Source organism: Pseudophryne corroboree, chromosome 4 (genome assembly GCF_028390025.1).
Source record: "Pseudophryne corroboree isolate aPseCor3 chromosome 4, aPseCor3.hap2, whole genome shotgun sequence".
In the NCBI taxonomy this organism is placed as follows: domain Eukaryota; kingdom Metazoa; phylum Chordata; class Amphibia; order Anura; family Myobatrachidae; genus Pseudophryne; species Pseudophryne corroboree.
Window position 1 is genome coordinate 366,688,881 of NC_086447.1, and position 10,545 is coordinate 366,699,425.

Below are 10,545 nucleotides of genomic sequence, written 5' to 3' on the forward strand. Positions count from 1 at the left end.
GCACACATCTCTCCCGTGAGTACCCCCCTTTAAACCCACATTGTGCTGAAGTAAGCAATTTCTTATCACATATTCTGATTATATCTCTGTACTTAGTAGATAACATACAGGGCCGTAACTAGATGTGTGCAGAATGTACATTGCCCACAGCACATTTGAGTTAGGGACCACCAGCATCAGAGAAGCCTTGTCGGGGCCTGGTGGCTTATTATACGTTTGCAAACTGTATGTAACTAAGACCTCTGGATTTCTATTGTATGTATGTATATATATATATATATATATATATATATATACACACACACACACACACAGAGCCGGCCTTAGGCATAGGCAAACTAGGCAAATGCCTAGGGCATTTGATATGCTTAGGGGCACCAGCAGCTTCTGCTGATTAAAATGATATGCAGCATGCCTATATTCTGTGTGTGACTGAGGCTGTATCTGCATACAAAATGCTACATTGCAGTGTATTCCTGGAAATCACTGTAATGTAGCATTTCGTATGCAGATACAGCCACAGTCGCACACAGAATATAGGCATGCTGCATATCATTTTTATCAACAGATGCTGCTTGTGCATCCTAGCCACATAATAATGCAAATAATATGATGCATTTTCATAAACAAAAGGCGCCCGACGTTAGCAGAGCTGCCAGCTGACTCATGCCAGGCATCTCCTGCAGTACTCGCGGCAGTGCTAGGGGGCACCAACCAAAATCTTGCCTAGGGCATCATATGGGTTAGGGCCGGCTCTGTATATATATATATATATATATATAGATCCGGAATAACGGCGGCACTCACGGCATACAATGAAGAGGCAGACGCAGGTCTGATATCAACGTTTCAATGTTTAGTAAAACATTTTTGTCAGGATAAACAAATACAACAGTGTCACTCACCTAAATGGTGATCCATGGCGCCAGCCGCCCGTCGCGTCCCGCTGATGTGATGACGTCATGCTGGGGCGCCGGCCTCGGCGTCACGGAGCACTTGGACCGGAACACCTCTATATAGTGGAAATTGAGAATTAGACGATCAATAGAAAGATGGATCAACTGTTACAAACCAGAGCACATACAATAAAATCCTCTGATTAACTAGTTAATAGACAGATAGCAAAATGTACACTATACAAGGCACAAAAAGCACCATTTGCCGGAATGTAACAACTGAAAGTGACACACGCTGATCGGACACAATGAGAAATAAAATGTAACCTTTAAACTAGTTACAATATTGTTGCCATGTAACCAAAGCAACAGTTACAGGGCACAAATACTGTTCACATGGAATCAGCCCTTAGGAACAGAACAATGTATCTAGCAGACTAACAAGATTAATGTATGTCCAAGTATAATAAATAGATATGGTGACAGAAATCACTGAAAAAGGAATTAAAGAATGCAACAATTAAATAAATGCTGATAGCCCTGCATGTTCATTGAGCCCACGAGGGGACAGAGTATCTAGCAGGAATATCCAACGGGCCTCAGCTTTCAATACAAGTTGACCACGATCTCCACCTCTCTTCAGTGGTGGGATATGGTCAATTATGCGATGTCTCAAGACTGCAATGGAGTGTTTGGCTTGTAAAAAATGTCTAGCCACAGGCTGATCGCTCCGACCTGTAGTTAAGGCGGCTCGGATGGATGTGCGATGCCCCGCCATTCGCTCTTTAAACATGCAATCAGTCTTGCCGACATAGTGGAGCCCGCAGGGGCAACTGAGGAGATAAACGACAAATCGTGTGGTGCAAGTCACATGGTGTCTGATCTTAAATTTTTTTCCCGTAAAGGGATGGCAAAAAGTGTCCCCTACAAGCATATGGCTACACGTAGTGCAGCCTAAGCATTTAAAGCAGCCTGGACATGACGATTTAAGAAAGGTAGTGGGTTGTGGTTTTTTGGTACCTGAAATCATGGTTTTAACAACCATATCACGAATGTTCTTTCCTCTCCTATAAGCTGGCATGATGTGCGTATTAGACAGTGTGGAAATTTTTTTATCAGTTTGTACTATAGGCCAAAACTGTTTAGTGGCCTTACTAATCACAGCACTCTGAGTATTAAACTGATTAATCCAAATTAGCCTGTCGGTTTTATTGGATTTATCGACAGGGGCCAGAGTGTCATTTCGTTTCAATTTAAGTACTTTGTTTTTAATAGAGATTAATTCAGAATAAACATATCCCCTTTGTACAAATTTAGTTATCATGTTGTTACAGGCTAATTCAAGATTAGTTTCATCACTGATGATTCGTTTCAGACGAAGCATCTGGGAATAAGGGAGACCTTTACGCAAAGATATCGGATGATGGCTGGATGCCTGTAGCAGATTATTTCTGTCTGTATTTTTGATATAGATATCTGTCACAATTCTTTGTTCATGAATGCTAATTAATACATCCAGATAATTGACACTCTGTTCATGTATATAATAAGTAAATTTGATTGGTGAATTGGAGTTATTATGTGATTCTAATAACAATTCTAACAGAGCACGAGGACCAGTCCAGAACAAAAGTAAATCATCTATGTATCTGAGGTATAAAAGAACAAAAGGTTTGGCTGTTTCATTGGACAGAAAAAGTGTCTCCTCCACCTGCAGCATGAAACTGTTAGCAAAGGAAGGCGACACATTGCTGCCCATGGAGCAGCCGGCAAGCTGTAAAAAGAATTGATTATTAAACAAAAAATAGTTTCTCTGCAACGTAAGCTGTAATAAGGAAAGAAACAGATTAATGTCAGGTCCAGTGTAAGCCGGATTGTTCCGAATCAATTTTTCAACGGCTTTCAATCCTTCCTCGTGGGGAATACAGGTGTATAAGTTCTGAACGTCAATTGTGACCAATAAGCACGTAGTAGGAACTGTGGTAATAGTTAACAACTTGTTGAGGAGAGATGTAGTGTCCTTTAAACAATGATCCACTGTTTGAATACATGGTTGTAAGTAGTAGTCCAAAAAAATGGATACCTTTTGAAAAAGAGATCCTCTGGCAGAGATTATGGGACGTGCAGGGGGACACTGACTATTTTTATGTATTTTAGGTAGTGAATACAAAATTGGTACAACAGGAAATTTGGTAGTAAGTGCTTCATATTGAGATGATGATAACAAGCCGTCATGCATGGCTTTTGTTAACACACTGTCCAATTCTTTTTTGAAGAGGTTAGTTGGATCAGACTGAAGTTTCCTATACGTGGCATGATCAGATAATTGTCGGTCTAATTCACAAATGTAATCAGAGATGTTCTGTATTACAATGGCTCCCCCCTTATCCGCCGGCCGGATAACAATGTCCTCATATTTACTGAGGTTATTTAGGGCTTGCCATTCTACCTTTGTAAGATTGGAATGAGGGGGTTTTGCCTGTTTGATTACACGTTGTACTTGATGATTGACCGTTCTTGAGAAAGCTTTAATAGACTGATTCTGAGAAACTGGGTCGAATTTAGATTTAGTCCTTATTGCTGGAGGTAATGTAGTGATTGTGGTAGATCCAGAAGGATTTTGTGAGAAATATTCTTTAAGACGAAGTTGTCGTTCCAGTTTGTATTGTTCGACTTTCCAAGTAAAAGGGTCAAATTTTGTTGTGGGGACAAAACTAAGTCCTTTAGAAAGAACCTGTAGTTCATCCGGAGTAAGTTGACGGTCTGAGAGGTTAAAGATCATCTCTTTTTGGAGTAGGTTGTTTTCCTTCCTTGCCGTCCTCTGGCATTGCCCGCCCCTCCTCGTGATTTTACGCTTGGATCGGTGATTTGTGCTCGTGTGCGTGATCCTAAAGGGGGAAGACCAGTGTTGGAATGTTGTGTTTCTGTTTCACTGGCTGAAGCTGTACCCTCTGTAGAGGTATCAGTGTCCAGCCGGTTTGCATTAAAGCGGTTGTAGACACGTCTTCTCGGTAGTCGGTTGGATACAGGTGTACCAGAAACCCACGGATATACTTGACGTTTGACATAATCATTGTTTACAGTGTCCAATTTATTCCTCTTATATGCAATAAGATCTTTTTGGTATTTATCAATCTGGTGATTTAATTTTTCATACCAATCTGTAGAGGTATCAGACTGTAAGGTTACTTTATGTGATTTTTCAAAGGTTTCAATTTGGCTGCGGGTGGTCGCAAGTTCTCGGGTGACTACTTCGATGACTAATAAAATAAGATCAAATGAGCACTTGTTTAAAATGGACACCCATTTTTTACAAAATGCTACATTAAATCTCCCAATTGTAGGTATATTCTTTATACGGAAACCACGAGGTATTTTTCCTTGTCGGTGGTAATCAGACAAGGTAACCCCGTGATAATAGAAATCCTTCTCACGTCGTTTTAATTTAAACAACTCACGGAACAAGTTGATGTTGTCTGGCACACCACCTGTAGCTGCAAGGTCCTCCTTGAAGCGAATATTGGTGGCATCGGTATTAGAATAGCTAAACGTTTCTCCAAGGGTAAAGTCCACTGCCATACACAGTTCGTCGATATCAGTGTCCGCGTGTGTAGACATGATCAAATTCAAATAATTCTCAAGTTCAAAAAAAATTGTGCATATAAGACAAAAAAGTGAAAAAATAAAAATAAAAATGAAACAAGTGTTCCAAAGAGAACAATCCAGACGTGTTAAACTTGTGCCCTGTAACTGTTGCTTTGGTTACATGGCAACAATATTGTAACTAGTTTAAAGGTTACATTTTATTTCTCATTGTGTCCGATCAGCGTGTGTCACTTTCAGTTGTTACATTCCGGCAAATGGTGCTTTTTGTGCCTTGTATAGTGTACATTTTGCTATCTGTCTATTAACTAGTTAATCAGAGGATTTTATTGTATGTGCTCTGGTTTGTAACAGTTGATCCATCTTTCTATTGATCGTCTAATTCTCAATTTCCACTATATAGAGGTGTTCCGGTCCGGGTGCTCCGTGACGCCGAGGCCGGCGCCCCAGCATGACGTCATCACATCAGCGGGACGCGACGGGCGGCTGGCGCCATGGATCACCAGACGGGGGTATTTAGGTGAGTGACACTGTTGTATTTGTTTATCCTGACGAAAATGTTTTACTAAACATTGAAACGTTGATATCAGACCTGCGTCTGCCTCTTCATTGTATGCCGTGAGTGCCGCCGTTATTCCGGATCTATTATTGGACACAGCGTCTGCTGTAACCACTGGAAGGCACCGGCTATTTCATCCTGCTTTAACCCCAGCTGAGGACTCAGGGAGTGCCGTGCTATATGCTTTGATATATATATATATATATATATATATATATTCTTTCATGCCTTGGTACAGGTACAGCTCGGTGTGCTGGGGGCACCCGGGGTTTATCCCCAATGTATTTCTAGCTCAGACTACCCCTCCCTTTCATGCACCTGAACTGTATTTCCTAATTGATTTGAGCAACTTACATTTTGTTCCACAGCGCATTTGCCCTGTGGGCGCACCTTCTACATACACCCCGAGTGGCTGCACATTCCCCCCACTGACAGACGCTCCTACGTGCCTGGCTCCTGCAGCCCTAAGCTCTTGGTCTCCGCTCCGGACAGGCCCAATTGGAAACCGGTTATTCCTCTCCAAGTCCTGCCCGGGACCGCTTCTCAGACTGGGCTGCGCCTGTCACCACTGACCTCCGGCATTCTCCACTGCGGCTGCCGCTTCCCCGTTGGATCCGCCACCATCAGGAGTAGGTAAACACTGGAGCTGGTGGGGAGACACTCGGAGTTGCTGGAGCTTGCCAGCGCTGCCGTAACTCACAGCGCGGCTCCTTCTTTCAGCGAGTCACTACAGCGCTGACTTTGCTTACACTACCACCAATGTCCAGGGTCGGCATCAAGGGGGGTCAAAGGGGACACCTGTACCGGGCCCCAAGGTTCAAAGGGGCCCCAAGGATAAGCCACTTTGTAACCGGCAGAGATTTGAGACAACTTGTTCAAATAGGGCAGCGAGCTGTAGGCAGTGTGGACGCAGCCTTAGTGTGACCAGAGCCTCTAACAGTGACTGTACGGCGTGAGTGTGCGCCCACTCTTCCGGGTCCAGCTCTGTTGCAGGCAGTTACGGGACATGGCAGCAGCTCCACTGGCCAGAATTCCCATGCCCTGCGCCAGCCTCTTCTAATGGGGTGTGAGGGCCACATGGTACCTGCTGTGCGGAGTGAGGGTCTGGCTACTGTGAAGTGCTGTGCAGGTGAGTCTTTTCCTGGGGTAAGAGTGCCTTGGTGAGGGGATACAAGGCTTTGGGATCAGACGGGGGAGCTGGGAATGCAGCATGGAGTCGTTGGGGAGAGACAGACTGTGAGGTGTGTGGGAGGAAGGAGAAATATACATATATATACGTGTATAGATAAATATATATATATGGATTGCATGGATATTGGACATTCACTGACAATCCTCTGGAGGGTTCCATATCTATTCATTTATACAAGGACTTTACTTTACATAAGTTCCATTTTTTAAGCTGACCTTTGAGGTTCGCTTGTGTTGGAATCTGCTGACTTCAGTACTTTGTTGAACCTCCCTTACGAGGGTATTTTGAATCTGGGTAGTTAACCTTAGAGGCTGGATTGATATTACCACAGTAGTGGCTGTCGAACTCTTCCTTTGAACACCCCTGATTGACTGTCTGGGTTCATCAAAAATTAATTTTTCATTGTTATTACCTATCAAAGATCAGAGACACACCCCTGATGAAGTCTTGACATTAGACGAAACGCGTTGGAATATTGCTCTGTTTTCTGATGTTATCTTCAAATATTCAATAAGGAAGATTAAGGACACAGCATCACATTACCTACGTCCTCATACAAAGCCTAGGAGAACTACATCTTGTTGCCTATGTAATATGATGGATATTATGTATGCCTTTGTACTTTTGTAATACATTTTTTAAATGAACAGTACATTTTTTATATTCTAAAGCTTGTTTAGCTGAAATTGTGTATCACTTTGATGATCCTTTAATTATCTGGGGTTGACATAATCCCGGGGCGCCCGGTACCTGCAGTAATGTGTAAAATGTGTCTCTACCTGGCATAATGTGTAAAAGGGGCTCTACCTGGAGTAATGTGTAAAAGGGGGCTCTACCTGGAGTAATGTGTAAAATGGGGTAATGTGCAAAAGGGGGCTCTACCTGGAGTAATGTGCAAAAGGGGCTCTACCTGCATTAATGTGTAAAATGGGGCTCTACCTGGTGTAATGTGTAAAAGGGGGCTCCACCTGGAGTAATGTGTGATGGGTTCTACCTGGCATAATGTGTAATAGGGGGCTCCACATGGAGTAATGTGCAAAAGAGGGCTCTTCCTGGAGTAATGTGTAAAATGGGGCTCTACCTGGTGTAATGCATGACAGGGACTCTACCTGGCATAATGTGTAAAAAGGGGGCTCCACCTGGAGTAATGTGTGACGGGCTCTACCTGGCATAATGTGTAATAGGGGGCTCCACATAGAGTAATGTGTGACAGGCTCTACCTGGCGTAATGTGTGATAGGGGCTCTACCTGGAGTAATGTGCAAAAGGAGGCTCTACCTGCAGTAATGTGTAAAATGGGTCTCTACCTGGCGTAATGTGTAAAAGGGGCTCTACCTGGAGTAATGTGTAAAAGGGGGCTCTACCTGGAGTAATGTGTAAAATGGGGTAATGTGCAAAAGGGGGTTCTACCTGGAATAATGTGCAAAAGGGGGCTCTACCTGCAGTAATGTGTAAAATGGGGCTCTACCTGGCGTAATGTGCGACAGGGGCTCTACCTGGCATAATGTGTAAAAGGGGGCTCCACATGGAGTAATGTGTGATGGGCTCTACCTGGCGTAATGTGTGATAGGGGCTCTACCTGGAGTAATGTGTAAAAGTGGGCTCTACCTGGAGTAATGTGTAAAATGGGGCTCTACCTGGCATAATGTGTAACAGGGGCTCTACCGGGCGTAATGTGTAAAAGGAGGCTCCACCTGGAGTAATTTGTGATGGGCTCTACCTGGGATAATGTGTAAAATGGGGCTCTACCTGGCGTAATGTGGGACAGGGGCTCTACCTGGCATAATGTGTAAAAGGGGGCTCCACCTGGAGTAATGTGTGATGGGCTCTACCTGGCATAATGTGTAATAGGGGTTTCTACATGGAGTAATGTGTGACGGGCTCTACCTGGTGTAATGTGTGATAGGGGCTCTACCTGGAGTAATGTGTAAAAGGGAGCTCTACCTGGAGTAATGTGTAAAATGGGGCTCTACTTGGCATAATGTGTGACAAGGTCTCTACCTGGCATAATGTGTAAAAGGGGGCTCCACCTGGAGTAATGTGTGACGGGCTCTACCTGGGATAATGTGTAAAAGGGGGCTCCACCTGGAGTAATGTGTGACGGGCTCTACCTGGCATAATGTGTGATAGGGGCTTTACCTGGAGTAATGTGTAAAAGGGGGCTCTACCTGGAGTAATGTGTAAAATGGGGTTCTACCTGGCATAATGTGTGACAGGGGCTCTACCTGGCATAATGTGTAAAAGGGGGCTCTACCTGGAGTAATTTGTGATGGGCTCTACCTGCGATAATGTGTAAAACGGGGCTCCACCTGCAGTAATGTGTGACGGGCTCTACCTGGCATGTGTGATAGGGGGCACCACATGGAGTAATGTGTGACGGGCTCTTCCTGGCATAATGTGTGATAGGGGCTCTACCTTGAGTAATGTGTAAAAGGGGGCTCTACCTGGAGTAATGTGTAAAATGGGGCTGTACCTGGCATAATGTGTAAAAGGGGGCTCCACCTGGAGTAATTTCTAATGGGCTCTACCTGGGATAATGTGTAAAATGGGGCTCTACCTGGCGTAATGTGTGACAGGGGCTCTACCTGGCATAATGTGTAAAAGGGGGCTCCACCTGGAGTAATGTGTGATGGGCTCTACCTGGCATAATGTGTAATAGGGGGCTCCACATGGAGTAATGTGTGATGGGCTCTACCTGGTGTAATGTGTGATAGGGGCTCTACCTGGAGTAATGTGTAAAAGGGAGCTCTACCTGGAGTAATGTGTAAAATGGGGCACTACCTGGTGTAATGTGCGACAGGGGCTCTACCTGGCATGATGTGTAAAAGGGGGCTCCACTTGGAGTAATTTGTGATGGGCTCTACCTGAGATAATGTGTAAAAGGGGGCTCCACCTGGAGTAATGTGTGACGGGCTCTACCTGGCATAATGTGTGATAGGGGCTTTACCTGGAGTAATGTGTAAAAGGGCGCTCAACCTAGAGTAATGTGTAAAATGGGGCTCTATTTGGTGTAATGTGCGACACGGGCACTACCTCTGACGTAATGTGTGACCTGGTGTTATGTGTGTAAGTAGCACCACGGTGTGGCGTAAGTTGATATATGGAGACTACTGTGCAGCGCAATATGAATTGGTATTATTTTGTGCTCATGCCCCTTTGTCATGAAGCCATGCCCCTATATTTATGTCACGCACCTACACCGTGCACTGGCTTTATTTTAAATATGGTGGGGGCGCAGATGCTGTTTCTTGCACTCAGCGCTAAAATGTCTAGTTACAGTACTGATGACATACTCCCAGTATCAGTTTGCCTGTAGTAATCATTTTTGGACCATGTTTTATGATTTGTTTGTCTGAGCGCCTTTATTTTCCCCCTTTTTCTTCCCTCAACTATATATATAGTCTTTTCTTCCTGAACTATAACTTACCTGTTGGTGATCTGTTTCTCCTCTTGTTGAAGCCACACAATGCAGCCACACTGTTTAGGAATATGGCAATAATCAGAAAACTGACGCCTTCTGAGGTTTGACTACATTATTTCATTCGTAAAATTGGCCCCTTTATCGCTAGAAAACAACTACAGGAATTAGAGAAGAGGCTGTAACTCTGCAGTAAATTGACAGAAAGATACTAGATTTTAGTATAGTACATATTCATATATAAAATGCTTTTTTTCTACGAATAAAGCATTTCTTCAAGTATAAAGTTATTTCAATACTTTTAATCTGTTAATAAACTCTATTTTTAAAAAAAAATTTAACTACTGTAAGCGGACTTGAAATCCCAAATCTTACACACTGGCATGCCTGCCCATCACACATGCTGATAATCCTTATCGCTCTGGACCACCGTCACTGGGGTTATGTGTTAATAACTATATTTTTATTGTAACAATCGGGGTTCTAATGATAAATATGCCCCCATTTCTATCAGTTCAGCGTGCGCCTCTATAGAGCAGACTATACTGACAATATCACCTGAACATTTTCTGAAAAGTACAGCAGTGAATGTGATGTGCACTACAACTCCAGGTACTGCTGTAAATATAATCAGCCACTACATACACTATACATCAGATATTTGCAGGGTATCCCAAGAAACAGCTGGTTGCCTCAAATATTAAGGACAGTTGACGAAATTGGGTTACAAAATAAAGATCCAGTGGTCATCCTTTTTTTGTTTAGATAAGGAAAGGAAAAAAAAGGGAGATGACAAAATAAATTAGAAAGAAAAAGTGAGAAAAGGAAAAGAGACAATAGAAAGGGGTTGGGGGAGATGAATAGTGCAGGGTCATCAG